The sequence below is a fragment of the Schistocerca nitens genome, chromosome 12 (assembly GCF_023898315.1).
Source record: "Schistocerca nitens isolate TAMUIC-IGC-003100 chromosome 12, iqSchNite1.1, whole genome shotgun sequence".
Classification (NCBI taxonomy): domain Eukaryota; kingdom Metazoa; phylum Arthropoda; class Insecta; order Orthoptera; family Acrididae; genus Schistocerca; species Schistocerca nitens.
In genome coordinates this window covers 168,167,293-168,187,639 of record NC_064625.1, presented here as the reverse complement: position 1 = coordinate 168,187,639, position 20,347 = coordinate 168,167,293, and the positions used below count along the sequence as shown (strand labels likewise).

Genomic DNA, 20,347 nt, shown 5'->3' with positions numbered 1-20,347 from the left:
CGTATAAGACAACAAGTGTCTTGCGCAATTGTTAGATCAGTTACTGCTACTAAAATGGCAGGTTATCAAGATTTAAGTGAGTTTGAACGTCGTGTTATAGACGGCTCACGAGCGATGGGGGACGAGGTAGCGCTGAAGTGAGGATTTTCCAGTAGGACCGTTTCACGAGTGTACCGTGAGTATAAGGAATCCGGTAAAACATCAAATCTCCGACATCGCTGAGGCTGGAAAAAGATCCTGGAAGAACGGCACCAACGATCACTGAAGAGAATCGTTCAACGTGACAGAAGTGCAGCCCTTCCAGCCGGCCGCTTCGGCCGAGCGGTTCTAGGCGCCTCAGTCCGAAACCGCGCTGCTGCTACGGTCGCAGGTTCGAATCCTACCTCGGGCATGGATGTATGTGATGTCCTTAGGTTAGTTAGGTTTAAGTAGTTCTAAGTCTAGGGGACTGAGGACCTCAGGTGGTAAGTCCCATAGTGCTTAGAGCCATTTGAGCCTTTTGCAACCCTTCTGCAAATTGCTGCACATTTCAATGCTGCGGCATCAACAAGTGTCGGCGTGGGAATCATTCAACGAAACGTCATCGATATGGGCTTTCGGAGCCGCAAGCCCCCGTTGTACCCTTGATGACTGCACGACACAAAGGTTTAAGCCTCGCAGGGCCCATCAACACCGACATTGGGCTGTTGATGACTGGAAACATGTTGCCTGATCGGAAGAGTCTCGTTTCGAATTGTATCGAGCGTATGGATACAACCCAATGAACCCATAGAACCTGCATGTCAACAGGGGACTGTTTAAGCCGGTGGAGGCTCTGTAACGGTGTGGGGCGTGTGCAGTTGCAGTGATATGAGACCCTTTGTTGTGGACTGGCAAGACCGCCAAGCCACTAGGAGGAAGCCGAAAGGCACGCGTTTAAGCTCACGCAGGCTGGCGTGAGGTCTGGAACAGGACTAGGACTTTATAGTAGCTTCTGGAATACTTAACTTTAATCCATAATTGGTGAAAATCGCTCGTGACGGTACATGTTTTACAGCATCAATAGTGACTGGTAATGGCGCCTTGCTAGGTCGTAGCAAATGACGTAGCTGAAGGCAATGCTAACTATCGTCTCGGCAAATGAGAGCGTAATTTGTCAGTGAACCATCGCTAGCAAAGTCGGCTGTACAACTGGGGCGAGTGCTAGGAAGTCTCTCTAGACCTGCCGTGTGGCGGCGCTCGCTCTGCAATCACTGATAGTGGCGACACGCGGGTCCGACGTATACTAACGGACCGCGGCCGATTTAAAGGCTACCACCTAGCAAGTGTGGTGTCTGGCGGTGACACCACACCCTTGATATGTCTAGATATGACTCTGAGGTGACACGTACGTAAACATCCTGTCTGATCACCTGCATCCATTCATGTCCATTGTGCATTTCGAAGAAACTTGGGCAATCCCAGCAAGACAATGCGGGACCTCACACGTCCAGAATGGCTCCAGGAACTCTCTTCTGAGTTTAAACACTTCCGCTGGCCGCCAAACTTCCCAGACATGAACATTATTGAGTATATATAGGGTATTTTGCAACGTGCTGTTCAGAAGAGATCTCCACCCGCTCGTAATCTTACGGAGTTATTAACAGCCCTGCAGGATTCATGGTGTTAATTCCCTCCATCACTACTTCAGACATTAGTCGAGGCCATGCCACGTCGTGTTGCAGTACTTCTGCATGCTCGCAGGGCTCTTCAGTGTATATTCTGCGGTCGCCATCTCGACTCCAGTCTACCATCAGCAGTGGAGGGTGAAGCTCTGACAATACCAGCCACTCGTGCCGGCGAAACGTCGCCAAACAATCGTCTGCCGAAGAACCCGAGACATAAGCAAACTGGCAATTTTTCAGAGCAAGCTGAGTATCGCAAGATCTCTGTTTGGGGTATCCTGTCGATTCTTAATGAGGAAATGGACACTGGTGAATCAAACGTTGTGACCACTACACATCGCGATTCTAAATCCCGTCTGGTGGGGTTTCAGGTACGTGGCGTCATAAGGAAAGTATATAAGTGGAGACGAATGGGGAGTTATTCTAGCTACGATACAGGCATGAAATGGGGAAGTCTATTGACATAAGCAGGTTGTTATCTTACAGTGCCTGATAAAGAGTATTTCTGAAATTGTGAAGCCAGCTAGGTGTTGTGTGCTACAGTTGTGAAAGGATTTATGCAAAGTACGATACGATGCAATGTCGCAGTGCCTATGTTGTTCAGAAGTACGATCCAATATTCCCTGGAACTTGCACGCACGTGCAAACGAACAGACGCTGTAGCGACTACAGCTGTTGTCAAATACATGATACGTATTCGCAGTTGCGAATATGGTAAACAATCAGCTGTATGATGGAATGACGACAGTGAAAATTTGTGCCCACCTGGGACTCGAACCCGGGTTTCCTGCTTGTCGCGAGGAGTTGCCACAAGCTTAGGCTATCCGAGCATGTTTCACGGCCGGACCTTCGTATGTCATCAACTGTGTGTCCACGACCAGCACTCGGCAGGCAAGCGACTTTCAGTTAAAATGTCTCCCCTGTACTGAAATATAGATAATGGGTGAAAAAGTGCAGGTTACAGACACATGGTAGACGACCTGTGGAAGTTTTGGGTCTGGCCATGAATCCCGCTCAGACAGCCTAATGGTAAGAAGAACACTTGCGATAAGCAGTAAATGCAGGTTGGAGTCCTGGTCCGCTACAAATTTTCACTGCCGCCATTTCATCATAGAGCTGATGCACGTCCCTGTTCGCAACTGCGAATATATTACATGTATTCTTGCACAGTGGTTGAGGGACGTCTGAACCGCGATTAGGCAGAAAGGCTAGATATGTAAAGCTTGTGGCACATCTGGCAGCAGGGTACAATGCTTGACCAGGAACAAGTGTTTCGGAGTGCACTGTTCAACACAGGTAGCAGATGACTGCTACATGTACGCATGTCGACCCAGCGGTATCGTCAATTACTACTGGAGTGGACACGATCGAGATTGGACTGTGCATCCATGGAAACACCTTGCCTGGTGGAACCACAGGTCACTGGCCATGTTCCAATACACCACTATCCCATGAGAACAGGTACTCGGAACACATACTGCACCACGGATGCAGGCTGAGTGGGGGTGGGGGGGGGCAGTATCATACTGTACATGAGGGGCATTAAATGAATACCACATTTTTTTCTGAAAGCAGGCTGGTTTTATTCAAGTTCCGAATACGCCATATTATTCCCCACTCTTTTGGCTACAAAATCCTATTTTTCAGTATAACCTCTGGTCAATGCGACTGCTTTACGCCACCTTACTGGGAGGGCCTCCATCAATAACCTCCCCAACATACACAGACTGCGTCACGTTGTGTGCATCCTTTATTTGGCCAGGCAGATGGAAGTCGGGAGGTGTGAGAGCCGGGCTGTAGGGTGGATGAGGAAGAAGAGTCCTGTGAAATCTGAGGTCCTCTCTGGTGCTCAGGCGTGTGTGAGGCCCTGTGTTGTCATGGAGATGGGCAAGTCTGTTTGCATTTTCGTGGGAACAAGCGGGCTAAACTCGTGTCTTCATTTTCCTGAGGTTAGCACAGTACGCTTCAGAGTCGATCGATGCACCTTGAGAGGGGACATGGTGACATCAAACAGAATAACCTATTCAGAATCCTAGAAGACAGTCGCGGCTGAGGGTACGACTTTGATCTTTTCCTTCGGAGCAGAGGTGGTGTCACGCCACTCGATGGATTACCGTTTTGTTTCCAGTTCGAACTGTTAGGCGGCGTGGAACCTAGCTGGCGCACGCCTTTTGAGTATCCCAAGTGGTGGACGAGTGTGTCAGCACTATCATCAGCGACGTGCAGTTGTGCAGTGCGGTGTTTGACTGTAACCCGTCGATCACCTCGAATGAGACTGTCCGCACGTTCCATCACTGCAGGAGTTACAGCCGTGTGCGGTCGGTTGGCACGCGGGACATCAGCCAAACTTGTGCGACGTTGTTGCAATAATGACAGGCGCCTCGCCCAACGACTCCCCGTGCCTTTGTTCACTACCATGTCTCTGTAGACATTGTGCAAACGCCTTTGAATATCTGTGATACTCTGTTTGTCCCTCAAAAGAAACTCAACGGAAGCCCTGTCCTTGTTACAGATGCCATTTTCAAGGTTACATATACCGCTGCCACCTATCGGAACTTCATAAAACTATAGGGGCTGAGGTGCGGATATTGCACGTTCCCCCCCCAAGAAATACCGCATTTTTTCCAAGTGACACTGGGAAAGGAAAAAAGTGTTGCATTATTTTCCCTCGGCCTCCGTGGGAACTGTGGACGTAATCAAAAGCATGAGGACAGGTGTAAAACATTATTTCGGGCCACCTGTATCCCTTCTCGCTTGATGTCAGTGGTGCTGACATTTTCCAGCACGATAACTGTCCGTGTGACAATGCCAGAATTAACTTTTTACACCTGGAATCCACAGTCATGTAGAACTTTATAAAAGACATCATTTTTACGCCAGTTTTGATATCTTGGCCATAAAGTTCACCTAATCTGAAACCAATGGAACACATTTGGGAGCATCGACCCATAAAGTACTTGAATTGCGTGACCACATCGATTGCCACCTCCAGAACATAACCAGCAGTTGCTGTATCACTTCTGCGTTGCGTTACAAAGGTGTGTGTGTGAAATCTTATGGGACTCAACTGCTAAGGTCATCAGTCACTAAGCTTACACACTACTTAACATAAATTATCCTAAGGACAAACACACACACCCATGCCCGAAGTAGGACTCGAACCTCCACCGGGACCTGCCGCACAGTCCATGAATGCAGCGCCTAAGACCGCTCGGCTAATCACGCGCGGCGTTACAAAGGTGGACCAACACGCCGTTAAGAGGGTAGTCATAATGTTTGGCTCATCAGTGTACCAGCGGAAAAATGTTCCTGTTGGAGCACATAAAATGCGAATATGTTCCTTTTTGTTAAAGACACTGATTGAAAAGTGGGGTAGCAGCTGCCTCAGTCTACCAACGGCAAAATGCAATGTGCTTGTCTTTGTCACTGACATTCAGTTCCTGAACAACTGCAAATCTATATACATACATGCCGGTTTTCTTCGTAGCTCTATGACATGTGCTCCGTGACATTCCACATTCCTAAGATTAACGCCGGCCGCGGTGGTCTAGCGGTTCTGGCGCTGCAGTCCGGAACCGCGGGACTGCTACGGTCGCAGGTTCGAATCCTGCCTCGGGCATGGGTGTGTGTGATGTCCTTAGGTTAGTTAGGTTTAAGTAGTTCTAAGTTCTAGGGGACTTATGACCTAAGATGTTGAGTCCCATAGTGCTCAGAGCTATTTTTTATTCAAAAAATGGTTCAAATGGGTCTGAGCACTATGGGACTCAACTGCTGAGGTCATAAGTCCCCTAGAACTTAGAACTACTTAAACCTAACTAACCTAAGGACATCACACACATCCATGCCCGAAGCAGGATTCGAACCTGCGACCGTAGCGGTCGCGCGGTTCAAGACTGTAGCGCCCAGAACCACACGGCCACTCCGGCCGGCTGCTGCCAACTATTGCCAGGTACTTCATATCAGCGACCTCAGTAGTCATTAAACAACGTAAGAGAGCAGAATGCCGGCCGCTGTGGCCGAGCGGTTCTAGGCAATTCAGTCCGGAACCGCGCTGCTGCTACTGCCGCAGGTTCGAATCCTGCCTCGGGCACGGATGTGGGTGGTGTCCTTAGGTTAGTTAGGTTCAAGTAGTTCTACGTCTAGGGAACTGACGACCTCAGATGCTAAGTCCCATAGTGCTCAGAGCCATTTGAACCAGTTTAGAGCAGAACGGGGCGCTCCACGGAACTCACGGACTTCGAATGTGGTGAGATGATTCGGTGTCACTTGCCTCATACGTCCGTACGCGAGATTTCCACACTCCTAAACATCCCTAGGTCCACTGTCTCCGATGTGATAGTGAACTGGAAACGTGAAGGGAGACGTACAGCACAAAAGCGTACAGGCCGACCTCGTCTGTTGACTGCCAGAGACCGCCGACGGTTGAAGAGGGTCGTATAATAGGCAGACGTCTGTCCAGACCATCACACAGGAATTCCAAACTGCATCAGGGTCCACTGCAAGTACTGTGACACTTAGGTCGCAGGTGAGAAAACTTGAATTTCAAGGCCGAGAGGTTGCTCATAAGCCACACGTCACGCCAATAAATTCCAAACGACGACTCGCTTGGTGTAAGGAGCGTATACATTAGACGATTGAACAGTGGAAAAACGTTCTCTGGAGATACTAATCACCATACACAATGTGGCGATCCGTTGGCGGGGTGTGGGTAAGGCGAATGCCCGGTGAACGTAATCTGCCAGCGTGTGTAGTGCCAACAGTAAATTTCGGAGGCGGTGGTGTTATGGTGTGGTCGTGTTTTCCACGGAGGGGCTGCACCCCTTGTTGTTTTACGTGGGCCGGCTGGGGTGGCCGAGCGGTTCTAGGCGCTACAGTCTGGAACCGCGGGACCGCTGCGGTCGCAGGTTTGAATCCTGCCTCGGGCATGGGTGTGTGTGATGTCCTTAGGTTAGTAAGGTTTAAGTAATTCTAAGTTATAGGGGACTGATGACCTCAGAAGTTAAGTCGCATAGTGCTCAGAGCCATTTGAACCATTTTGAACCACTCACTACCTCCAAATGACAAAATGACAACATGTAAACTCAGATAACAATAGTGAACTACAAATAAAAATGACAGTCGATAAATAAGCCCTCAGCATTCAGAAAACTAACATGCGAAACAAAACGGTACAGAATTATGCACTAACCCAATATAATGAAGCAGAAACTGAATTATGCTGCACAAATATTCAGTCAGATCTTGGTAAGATTTCTAAATGTTGCAAGGATTGGCAACAAAGCTTTAAATGTTCGGGAATGTAAAATCGTGCACTTCACTAAAGGAAGAAAAAGGCAATAGCAGATGACTATAATGTCAGTGAGTCACAGTTTGAATCGGTAGCATATGGCTATCATATCAGTGAGTCACAGTTTGAATAGGTAGCAAAGGAATATAATATTAGTAAGTCACAGTTTGAATCGGTAGCATATGGCTATAATATGAATAAGTCCCAGTTTGAATTGGCAGCATAGGACTACAATATTAGTAAGTCATAGTTTGAATCGGTAGCATACGAGGTGTGGCTAGAAAAAAACCGGACTAGTACTGGTGAAACAATAAAACGAATGCAATAAGGCTGAAAGTCGCGTGGCCTGTCACGTGACTCTCGCTCCGCCTACTGCTCGAGTTTCATCTGCCTCCTGTACTCAGTCTACCCGTGGCGTCTGTTTTAAGTAGTTGACGTTTTGTCTGTGCGTCGGAAAATGTTGAGTGTACAGAAAGAACAGCGTGTTAACATCAAATTTTGTTTCAAACTAGGAAAATCTGCAAGTGAAACGTTTGTAATGTTACAACAAGTGTACGGCGATGATTGTTTATCGCGAACACAAGTGTTTGAGTGGTTTAAACGATTTAAAGATGGCCGCGAAGACACCAGTGATGACACTCGCACTGGCAGACCATTGTCAGCAAAAACTGATGCAAACATTGAAAAAAATCGGTAAAGTTGTTCGACAACATCGCCGTTTAACAATCAGAGCAGTGTCTGAGTTAACAGGAGTTGACAAGGAAAGTGTTAGGCAGATTCTTCATGAAAGTTTCAACATGAACAAAGTGTGTTCAAAAATGGTTCCAAAGTGTATCACAATTGAACAGAAGGAACGCCGAAGAATGTTATTACTTGCGATGAATCGTGGTTTTTTACTTACGATCCCGAAACTAAACGCCAATCGATGCATTGGAAAACTCCTGGTTCTCCACGACAAAAAAAGCACGAATGTCAAAATCGAAATTCAAGGCAATGATTGTTTTTTTTTTACATCAAAGGGATTGTGCACATTGATTGGGTACCAGAGGGACAAACAGTGAATCAGCATTACTACATTAGCGTCCTGGCTACCCTATGTGAGCGAGTACGGAGAAAACGGAACGATTTGTGGAGAAAAAAGTCATGGATCCTTCACCAAGACAATGCCCCAGCTCACAGTGCGTTGTCAGTGAAGACGTTTTTGGCAAAACACAATATTCCCATCTTAGATCATCCACCCTACTCACCTGATTTGGCCCCCTGTGACTTTTTTCTTTTCCCTAAAGTCAAGTCAGCTTTGAAAGGAACTAGATTTGAGACTGTTGAAGCAGTAAAAGAAAAAGCGACGGAAGTAATGTATGGACTTACCGAAAATGATCTGCAGCATTGCTATGAACAGTGGAAAATTCGTATGGAGCGGTGTAGAGACCTAGGAGGAGAGTACATTGAAGGAGATAACATGAAATTGTAAATAATTGTAAATAAATGTTTTTTCCAGCATCAGTCCGGTTTTTTTCTAGCCGCACCTCGTATAGCTATATCAGGAAGTCACAGTTTGAATCGGTAGCATAGAACTAAAATATTAGTAAGTCATAGTTTGAATCAGCAGCATATGACTATAAGGTCAATAAGTCCCACTTTGAATCGGTATCATAGGACTATAATATGAGTTCGTAAAGTTTGAATCGGTAGCATAGGACTATAATATCAGTAAGTTACAGTTTGAATCGGTAGACACACCTGGCTGCAACACTCTGTAGGGATATGAAACGGAATGATTACATAGGATGGGGTAATGCAGGTGGTAGACTTCGGTTTGTTGGTAGAATACTGGGGAAGTGCAGTCAGTCTACAAAGGAGATTACTTACATGTCGCTCATACGATCCATTCGCGAATACTGCTGAAATACGTGGAACCCGTACCTGATGGGAATAACAGGGGATATTGAACTTATACAGAGAAGGGCAGCACGAATGGTCAAAGGTTTGTTTGATCCGTGGGAGTGTCACAGAGATAGTTAAAGAACTCAACTGGAAGACTCCTGAACACAGACATAAACAATCCCAAGAATGCCTATTTACAAAGTTTCAAGAAGCGGCTTTAAATAATGACTCCAGAAATACACATAGGGATCGTGAGGACAAGATTAGATTAATTATTTCACACACAGAGGCATTCAAACAATTATTCTTCCCGCGCTCGGTACGTAAATGGGAGGCGAGGACTGCTTGATAATTGGTATAGTGGGAAGTACCCTCAGCCATGCTCTCCACAGTGGTTTGCAGAGTGTAGACGCAAGCGTGACATTAGCTCGTGCAGCTGTCGCGCGACACAGATTTCGTTCAGAAAAAGGGGCAACCACTCCCAATGGAGACAGACAGACTGATGCTAATTTGTGAACAGCTCTGTCAATATTTTTCTTTTTTTTTTTTTTCTGGAGCCGACCTTCCCGCCAGCTGGAACGGGAACGAAAGCGACTCTGCCAAGGCCACTTCCGTAAACAAAGGAAGCTGTAGCGGCGTGAGTCTGCGCTTTTTTGGGGGTAGCATTCTCCGCAACCGGGCTTCGATGTCAGGGTCCGCTGGAGACGCGTCCGAGCGAAACGTCAGCTGTGGGGCTGGCGCCGTGGTTGCTCACGGCTGTGTCCGACCGCCGCACAGTGGAGTAATTTGTACCGACATCCTGGCAGACATTGCAATCATTAAAGTTTGCACAACGACTGCAGCAACTATACACTGACCAGCCATGGCATTATGACCACCGAACTACAGTCGATATAACCCCGTCCAGGCGATAGTAACGTCACCTAGTCAGACACACGCACGGTAATGTTTGCGTTTTCTCTGTGAGGTACTGGATGGATTAAACAAAAGGTTTCGAACGCTGTGCATATTTTTTGATTAAACTAAGGCGTTTGATTGTCTTTAAAGGCGAACACTTTAGGTTAGGCTTTACCGTGACTGTTATTGACATTAAATGAAACAACAAGGTTACTGTTACCAGTCACCATTTTATTTATTTCCACGACGCGTTTCAAAGGTTTAAACCTCCATCATCGGGTGGATTTATATTATTATTTATTGTTAATAACAATATGATGGAGGTTTAAACCTTCGAAACGCGTCGTAGAAATAAATAAAACGGTGACTGGTGACAGTAAACTTATTGCTTCATTTAATATCGTTTGATTGTGTTTATCACAAAATATTGCTCTAGAAGTTGCGCCATTAGGGAATATGGGGAGTAGGCTCTGAGCATTATGCGACTTAACTTCTGAGGTCATCAGTCGCCTATAGCTTAGAACTAATTAAACCTAACTAACCTAAGGACATCACACACATCCATGCCAAAGGCAGGATTCGAACCTGCGACCGTAGCGGTCACGCGGTTCCAGACTGAAGTGCCTTTAACCGCATGGCCACAACGGCCGGCAATATGGGGAGTAGCTCACAATTGGTTCACCTCTTACTTTAACAACACACAGGAAAAGATCATTATTCACAGTGTTGAGAACGACTGTGATGTAGGGTCAGAGTGGAGTATAGTGAAGTGGGGAGTGCCCCAGGGATCAGTGTTGGGTCAACTTCTGCTCGTTATTTATATAAATGATATTCCTTCTAGTAACATGCCCCCCATGAACCATGGACCTTGACGTTGGTGGGGAGGCTTGCGTGCCTCAGCGATACAGATAGCCGTACCGTAGGTACAACCACAAAGGAGGGGTATCTGTTGAGAGGCCAGACAAACGTGTGGTTCCTGAAGAGGGGCAGCAGCCTTTTCAGTAGTTGCAAGGGCAACAGTCTGGATGATTGACTGATCTGGCCTTGTAACAATAACCAAAACGGCCTTCCTGTGCTGGTACTGCGAACGGCTGAAAGCAAGGGGAAACTACGGCCGTAATTTTTCCCGAGGGCATGCAGCTTTACTGTATGGTTAAATGATGATGGCGTCCTCTTGGGTAAAATATTCCGGAGGTAAAATGGTCCCCCATTCGGATCTCCGGGCGGGGACTACTCAAGAGGTTGTCGTTATCAGGAGAAAGAAAACTGGCGTTCTACGGATCGGAGCGTGGAATGTCGGATCCCTTAATAGGGCAGGTAGGTTAGAAAATTTAAAAAGGGAAATGGATAGGTTAAAGTTAGATATAGTGGGAATTAGTGAAGTTCGGTGGCAGGAGGAACAAGACTTCTGGTCAGGTGACTACAGGGTTATCAACACAAAGTCAAATAGGGGTAATGCAGGAGTAGGTTTAATAATGAATAGGAAAATAGGAATGAGGGTAAGCTACTACAAACAGCATAGTGAACGCATTATTGTGGCCAAGATAGATACGAAGCCCACACCTACTACAATAGTACAAGTTTATATGCCAACTAGCTCTGCAGATGACGAAGAAATTGAAGAAATGTACGATGAAATAAAAGAAATTATTCAGATAGTGAAGGGAGACGAAAATTTAATAGTCATGGGTGACTGGAATTCGAGTGTAGGAAAAGGGAGAGAAGGAAACGTAGTAGGTGAATATGGATTGGGGCTAAGAAATGAAAGAGGAAGCCGCCTGGTAGAATTTTGCACAGAGCACAACTTAATCATAGCTAACACTTGGTTTAAGAATCATGATAGAAGGTTGTATACATGGAAGAACCCTGGAGATACTAAAAGGTATCAGATAGATTATATAATGGTAAGACAGAGATTTAGGAACCAGGTTTTAAATTGTAAGACATTTCCAGGGGCAGATGTGGCCTCTGACCACAATCTATTGGTTATGACCTGTAGATTAAAACTGAAGAAACTGCAAAAAGGTGGGAATTTAAGGAGATGGGACCTGGATAAACTGAAAGAACCAGAGGTTGTAGAGAGTTTCAGGGAGAGCATGAGGGAACAATTGACAGGAATGGGGGAAAGAAATACAGTAGAAGAGGAATGGGTAGCTTTGAGGGATGAAGTAGTGAAAGCAGCAGAGGATCAAATAGGCAAAAAGATGAGGGCTAGTAGAAATCCTTGGGTAACAGAAGAAATATTGAATTTAATTGATGAAAGGAGAAAATATAAAAATGCAGTAAATGAAGCAGGCAAAAAGGAATACAAACGTCTCAAAAATGAGATCGACAGGAAGTGCAAAATGGCTAAGCAGGAATGGCTAGAGGACAAATGTAAGAATGTAGAGGCTTTTCTCACTAGGGGTAAGATAGATACTGCCTACAGGAAAATTAAAGAGACCTTTGGAGATAAGAGAACCACTTGTATGAACATCAAGAGCTCAGATGGAAACCCAGTTCTAAGCAAAGAAGGGAAAGCAGAAAGGTGGAAGGAGTATATAGAGGGTCTATACAAGGGCGATGTACTTGAAGACAATATTATGGAAATGGAAGAGGATGTAGATGAAGATGAAATGGGAGATACGATACTGCGTGAAGAGTTTGACAGAGCACTGAAAGACCTGTGTCGAAACAAGGCCCCCGGAGTAGACAACATTCCATTGGAACTACTGACGGCCTTGGGAGAGCCAGTCCTGACAAAACTCTACCATCTGGTGAGCAAGATGTATGAAACAGGTGAAATTCCCTCAGACTTCAAGAAGAATATAATAATTCCAATCCCAAAGAAAGCAGGTGTTGACAGATGTGAAAATTACCGGACAATCAGTTTAATAAGCCACAGCTGCAAAATACTAACACGAATTCTTTACAGACGAATGGAAAAACTAGTAGAAGCCGGCCTCGGGGAAGATCAGTTTGGATTCCGTAGAAATACTGGAACACGTGAGGCAATACTGACCTTACGACTTATCTTAGAAGAAAGATTAAGGAAAGGCAAACCTACGTTTCTAGCATTTGTAGACTTAGAGAAAGCTTTTGACAATGTTGACTGGAATACTCTCTTTCAAATTCTAAAGGTGGCAGGGGTAAAATACAGGGAGCAAAAGGCTATTTACAATTTGTACAGAAACCAGATGGCAGTTATAAGAGTCGAGGGACATGAAAGGGAAGCAGTGGTTGGGAAGGGAGTGAGACAGGGTTGTAGCCTCTCCCCGATGTTATTCAATCTGTATATTGAGCAAGCAGTAAAGGAAACAAAAGAAAAATTCGGAGTAGGTATTAAAATCCATGGAGAAGAAATAAAAACTTTGAGGTTCGCCGATGACATTGTAATTCTGTCAGAGACAGCAAAGGACTTGGAAGAGCAGTTGAACGGAATGGATGGTGTCTTGAAGGGAGGATATAAGATGAACATCAACAAAAGCAAAACGAGGATAATGGAATGTAGCCGAATTAAGTCGGGTGATGTTGAGGGTATTAGATTAGGAAATGAGACACTTAAAGTAGTAAAGGAGTTTTGCTATTTGGGGAGCAAAATAACTGATGATGGTCGAAGTAGAGAGGATATAAAATGTAGACTGACAATGGCAAGGAAAGCGTTTCTGAAGAAGAGAAATTTGTTGACATCGAGTATAGATTTAAGTGTCAGGAAGTCATTTCTGAAAGTATTTGTATGGAGTGTAGCCATGTATGGAAGTGAAACATGGACGGTAAATAGTTTGGACAAGAAGAGAATAGAAGCTTTCGAAATGTGGTGCTACAGAAGAATGCTCAAGATTAGATGGGTAGATCACGTAACTAATGAGGAGGTATTGAATAGGATTGGGGAGAAGAGATGTTTGTGGCACAACTTGACCAGAAGAAGGGATCGGTTGGTAGGACATGTTCTGAGGCATCAAGGGATCACCAATTTAGTATTGGAGGGCAGCGTGGAGGGTAAAAATCGTAGGGGGAGACCAAGAGATGAATACACTAAGCAGATTCAGAAGGATGTAGGTTGCAGTAGGTACTGGGAGATGAAGAAGCTTGCACAGGATAGAGTAGCATGGAGAGCTGCATCAAACCAGTCTCAGGACTGAAGACCACAACAACAACAACAACAACATGGGTATTTCTAAAATATTTCTGTTTGCTGATGGCACTAGCTTGGTTGTGAAGGATGTTGTGTGTAACATTGGCTCAATTTCAAATAATGCAATTCATGATATAAGTTCATAGCTTGTAAAAAATAAGCTAACGCTAAATCACAGTAAGACTCAGTTTTTACATTTTCTAACACACAATTCAACAAAACCCGACGTTTTAATTTCACAGAATGGGCATATTATTAGTGAAACTGAACAGTTCAAATTTCTAGGTGTTCAGATACTAGTAAACTTTTGAGGAAAGCCCACGTTTAGGATCATGTTCCTCGACTTAATGCTGTCATTTTTACTAATGGAACGGTTCAAAATGGTTCAGATGGCTCTGAGTACTATGGGACTTAACATCTATGGTCATCAGTCCGCTACAACTTAGAACTACTTAAACCTAACTAACCTAAGGCCATCATACAACACCCAGTCATCAGGAGGCAGACAAAATCCCTGACCCCACCGGGAATCGAACCCGGGCGCGGGAAGCGAGAACGCTACCGCCCGACCACGAGCTGCGGACAGTGGAACGGTATCAGAAGTGAGTGATCGTTCGACACGAAAATTAGTTTACTTTGCTTATTTTCATTCTCTTATGCCGTATGGTATTATATTTTGGGGTAACTCTTCCCATTCTAAAAGGATATTTTTGGCTCAGAAACATGCGGTTTGCGCAGTAAGTGGTGTAAGTTTGCGAACCTGTTGTCGACCCCTAACATTGGCGTCTCAATATATATATTCCTTGCTCTCATTTCTTGTTAACAATATTAGCTTATTCCCAAGAACAAGCAGCTTTCACTTAGTTAATACTTGGTGGAAATCAAACCTGCATTTGGATCGGACTTTGTCATTCAAATGGCTCTGAGCACTATGCGACTTAACTTCTGAGGTCATCAGTAGCCTAGAACTTAGAACTAATTAAACCTAACTAACCTAAGAACATCACACACATCCATGCCCGAGGCAGGATTCGAACCTGCGACCATAGCGGTCGCTTGGCTCCAGACTGTAGCGCCATGAACCGCACTGCCACTCCAGCCGGCTATATTATTTTGTTTCTTTATATATATATATACTCATGATCATACATCTGTTGCCTTAACTTAATTAGACTAGGTGGAAGTTTCAATATAGTGTTACTTTGAATGTGGCTGTTTGTAAGTACCCTGGTTATTTATTCAAAAGGGCAGCAGTAATCAAAATGCTTCACAACAGGTCCATAAATTTCATTCAGTTTGCTTTCTGATCATTTAGCTTGGTAAATGGTGTCCCACATCCCCTCTGATAGCTTAATGTTGAAAATGCTGATGTTGTGACAATGGTGGTCCACTAATGAAAAGCAACACTTCGGCAGTTGACATCGTCTTTTGCATTTCTATTGTTTATTGCCAAATCTATTTCATTTCAGCTTGGTTTACTATATTTGTTAGACTCCATCAATATAGTATGTCTGACAGCTTCACATAGATACTAGATGTTAGTCGCAATATTTAGGTCTCCAACTATACAGGGTGATTCAAAAAGAATACCACAACTTTAGGAATTTAAAACTCTGCAACGACAAAAGGCAGAGCTAAGCACTATCTGTCAGCGAATTAAGGGAGCTATAAAGTTTCATTTAGTTGTACATTTGTTCCCTTGAGGCGCTGTTGACTAGGCGTCAGCGTCAGTTGATGCTAAGATTGCGACCGCTCAACAGAAAGCTTTTTGTGTTATTGAGTACGGCAGAAGTGAATCGACGACAGTTGTTCAGCGTGCATTTCGAACGAAGTATGGTGTTAAACCCCCTGATAGGTGGTGTATTAAACGTTGGTATAAACAGTTTACAGAGAATGGGTGTTTGTGCAAAGGGAAAAGTTCTGGACGGCCGAGAACGAGTGATGAAAATGTAGCACGCATCCAGCAAGCATTTGTTTGCAGCCCAGGAAAATCGACTCGCAGAGCTAGCAGAGAGCTGCAAATTCCACAATCAATTGTATGGAGAGTCCTACGAAAAAGGTTAGTTATGAAACCTTATCGTCTGAAATTGGTTCAAGCACTGTCTGCAGCTGATAAGATTAAAAGAATCGATTTCTGTGATTTTATCCTTGCTCAAATGGAAACAGATGAATCTTTCGTTTCAAAGATTGTGTTTAGTGATGAAGGATGTTAAGGATATGGTGTTTCGGCCACCTCTCCCAGCCACCATTGATGATTTGTAACGAGAAATAACAGCAGCTATCTCAACTGTTACGCCTGATATGCTACAGAGAGTGTGGAACGAGTTGGAGTATCGGGTTGATATTGCTCGAGTGTCTGGAGGGGGCCATATTGAACATCTCTGAACTTGTTTTTGAGTGAAAGAAAAACCTTTTTAAATACTCTTTGTAATGATGTATAACAGAAGGTTATATTATGTTTCTTTCATTAAATACACATTTTTAAAGTTGTGGTATTCTTTTTGAATCACCCTGTACTATTGTCAGTTGGGCCATCTGCCTAAATGCCCTGTTAAGTTTCTCAAGAGAGTATAACAGATCAGCGTTTGGTGGGCAGTACATTCTAATAACTTTGTGTTTCAGTAATCTGCTTGAATTAGTGTTTACATGGTCTACAATGCTCGCCATATGTTCATTCTTTATCATATTGTTCAACAAATGCAATTGTTTCAAGTCTAAGATGTGTGCTAACAGGTATTGCATCCACGCCTCTTTGTGTTGCTGCCTGCAGTAACTATCTGCTGATTTGTGAAACGCTGTTTCATTGTCCTTCAGTCCTATTATTACTAGTAGATGTGAGGAATTGCTCATCCACAAATACTTCCAGGAATTTGAGCTTGTATCTAAGATACTGCACATTTAAGTGCCTTATTCTAAAGCGTATCTTTTGTTGCACAGATCACAACACTTTGGCATAAGGGATTTTAGATAAGTGAAATTACTATACATGTATTTCACACTGCACTGCTGTGACGCATTTCACCATGTAAACAGCGTTCTTTCACAACCAGGGTGTCTAGTTCACCACTTTCATGTGGCTTTTTGCACCTAAGAAACTGGCCGAGTATAGTCTACCATGATTTGGTTTTACGCAGTTCATCACAAAAGTCGTGCTATCTGATTCACTTACTTGACCGTTCCATTTCTGTTTAAGTTATGTCCATGCCTGGTATGTTCTTGACACTTCATTTTGAAAATAAAATGACAATATCATAGAGTTTACTGGGCTCATACAGATATGATTTTATGATGGAAACATTCCACGTGGGAAAAATATCTCTAAAAACAAAGATGATATAACTTACCAAACGAAAGTGCTGGCATGTTGATAGACACACAAACAAACACAAACACCCACACAAAATTCAAGCCCTCGCGACCAACGGCCACCCCACCAGGAAAGAGGGAAGGAGAGGGAAAGACGAAAGGATGTGGGTTCCAAGGGAGAGGGCAAGGAGTCACCCCAATCCCGGGAGCAGAAAGACCCACCCTAGGGGGAAAAAGCGACAGGCACACACCCCTGCGCGCGCGCGTGCACACACACACACACACACACACACACACACACACACACACACACAATCCATCCGCACATACACAGACACAAGCAGACACTTGCAAAGGCAAAGAGTTTGGGCAGAGATGTCAGTCGAGGTGGAAGTACAGAGGCAAAGATGTTGTTGAACGACAAGAGATGTACAAGGGGCAGCAACTTGAAATTAGTGGAGGTTAAGGCCCGATGGGTAACAGGAAGAGAGGATATATTGAAGGCCAAGTTCCCATCTCCGGAGTTCTAACAGGTTGGTATTAGTTGGAAGTATCCAGATAACCCGGATGGTGTAACACTGTGCCAAGATGTGCTGGCCATGCACCGAGGCTTGTTTAGCCACAGGGTGATCCTCATTACCAACAAACACTGTCTGCCTGTGTCCATTCATGCGAATGGACAGTTTGTTGCTGGTCATTCCCACATAAAAAGCTTCACAGTGTAGGCAGGTCAGTTGGTAAATCACGTGGGTGCTTTCACACGTGGCTCTGCCTTTGATCGTGTACACCTTCCGGGTTACAGGACTGGAGTAGGTGGTGGTGGGAGGGTGCATGGGACAGGTTTTACACCGGGGACGGTTACAAGGGTAGGAGCCAGAGGGTAGGGAAGGTGGTTTGGGGATTTCATAGGGATGAACCGAGTGGTTACGAAGGTTAGGTGGACAGCGGGGGGGGGGGGGGGGGGGGGGGCGGGGAGTCGTTCCGGTCCCGGGGGTGGGGGGACTTGCCTTGGGAAGGGGGAGGGTGAGGGGGGGGGAAGGGACGGGTGTGCGCTCGCATACGCGCGTGTGTCCATCTGCGCATATACGGACGCGGGCAGGCTTGTGTCTGTATATGTGCGGATGGATATGTGTGTGTGTGTGTGTGTGTGTGTGTGCAAGTGTATACCTGTCCCTTTTTCCCCCAAGGTAAGTCTTTCTGCTCCCGGGATTGGAATGACTCCTTACCCTCTCCCTTAAAACCCACATCCTTTCGTCTTTCCCTCTCCTTCCCTCTTTCCTGACGAAGCAACCGTTGGTTGCGAAAGCTTGAATTTTGTGTGTATGTTTGTGTTTGTTTGTGTGTCTATCAACATGCCAGCACTGTCGTTTGGTAAGTTACATCATCTTTGTTTTTAGATATATTTTTCCCACGTGGAAAGCAGTGAGTGAAAATTTGTACCAAGGTCAGGAATTGAACCCGAGTCTCCTGCTTGCTAGGCAGGTCCATTAGCCACTAAGCCCCCCTGGCACAGCAGTTTGCACAACTGCACGGGTTCGCCCCGTATGCCTCCTCCTCAATCCAAATTCTCACAGCCGCCCCATTCTACTTTAAATTCTCCCTTACAAATGAACAGAATTGCAGAGGATCTCCATGTTCTGTTATAGTATCTCAGCATTAAACGTAAATGGGGGATCCAACGTGAAACCTAGGTGCAGGTACTTATGCACATGAAATGACACAATTTCTGAGACTTTACTGCTCTCGTACAGATATGATTTTATGTATATAGATTCCCAGCCTTGGTACAAATTATGAGACCAGCAAAGTCTCTGAAACTGTGTCATTTCATTTGTGAAAGTACCTGCACCTGGGTTTCAGGCTGGATCTCCCATTTCTGTAGGATGCTGAGGTGCTATTTCAGAATATTGAGAGCCTCAGTAATCCTGTTTATGAGTAAGGGGGAATTTAAAGTAGACTGAGGCAGCAGTGAGGAGATCTGGGTTACTTTCCCAACCCTGATACAAATTTTCACTCACCGCTTCACTCCATGTATATATAACATGCTTCACTTTGCTCTAACAGTGAACATGGTTAAATTTTCAACACAGTTTCAGAAGCTTGAAATTGTAGTGATAAATTCCTCTATTAACACATAACCATTGAGAAACATCTTATCAAACTGATACATTTATTATGGTGACAGCCATGTTCTATAGTTCTCTCAGTAACTTCCTGTAACCTCTGAGTGCTGACTTGTCCTCATTCTTGTATAGCCCAGTGGCACCCATTGTGATTACAACATGACATCTTGTTTCAGATTATTTGTTTTGGTTGTTAGGTTTTCAACTACAGTAGTTAATGTAGCTCTGGGTGTGACGTTCATCTCCTTTATTTCTTCATTGATAGTCCTCGCTGTTGACAAACTGCATTTTTATACTGGCTGAAAAATGATTTGGGGGGGATGGAAGTTCAATGCTGTCTACCGTAAATGATGTAGCTGAAATGGCACAGTTGCATTTTACAGTTCTTTACTTTCACTGTTCACAACCCCCCCCCCCCCCCCCCAATATTTTTAGGCCAGTTAAATATTGGTTAACTTTTGATAAGCCTCATTAATAGTTTGCAGGCAAACTTCAGCACACTGCTACAATAATTTACCATTGAATATCTATGAGCTGTAAAAACGTAACCACACAATTCTTGTGGAATAATACGGTATGTATGGCACTATTGAACAGACACTGTCATTGTTTTAACACACGAGCTATTTGCGTTACACTTATCTCACGATTAAGCTGATGAATTGTTGTTGATCTAACCAATACAGGTTTCTCGTCTGAAAATCGACTGTAGACTGACTTTCCCAAGACCAAAAATCAGGCCTTTATATGTCCTCACAACAATAGGTACTGAAAGTATACATTATTTTGATGTTTACTTTACAGAAATAAAAACATAACTCATTCAATTAACTCAATATATAGAAAAATTCCTTCTTTTTAACAGTTCCTTCTACTACAATGGTTAGGCCAAATTATTTGTTTAAATAATGAAATTAACAGATACAATCATACAAACTATACTTTTGACAAAACTGGAAATTACTTCGGAATTAATTAATGGCTGACTTTGCTAATATATTTTTGAATAGAGCCAAATAAATATTTTAAGACTCCTAGCGAGCCTTTTTTCAATGTTTATAATTATTACAGAATTTATATTTGTTTATAAGTC

General features: G+C 44.3%; 1 protein-coding gene across 1 annotated transcript in view; it reads left to right on the top strand.

Annotated features, from left to right (window-relative positions):
* The window catches only part of LOC126215237 (solute carrier family 46 member 3-like), a 366,563-nt gene that overhangs the window by 312,695 nt on the left and 33,521 nt on the right, over positions 1-20,347 (top strand). The window lies entirely within an intron of this gene.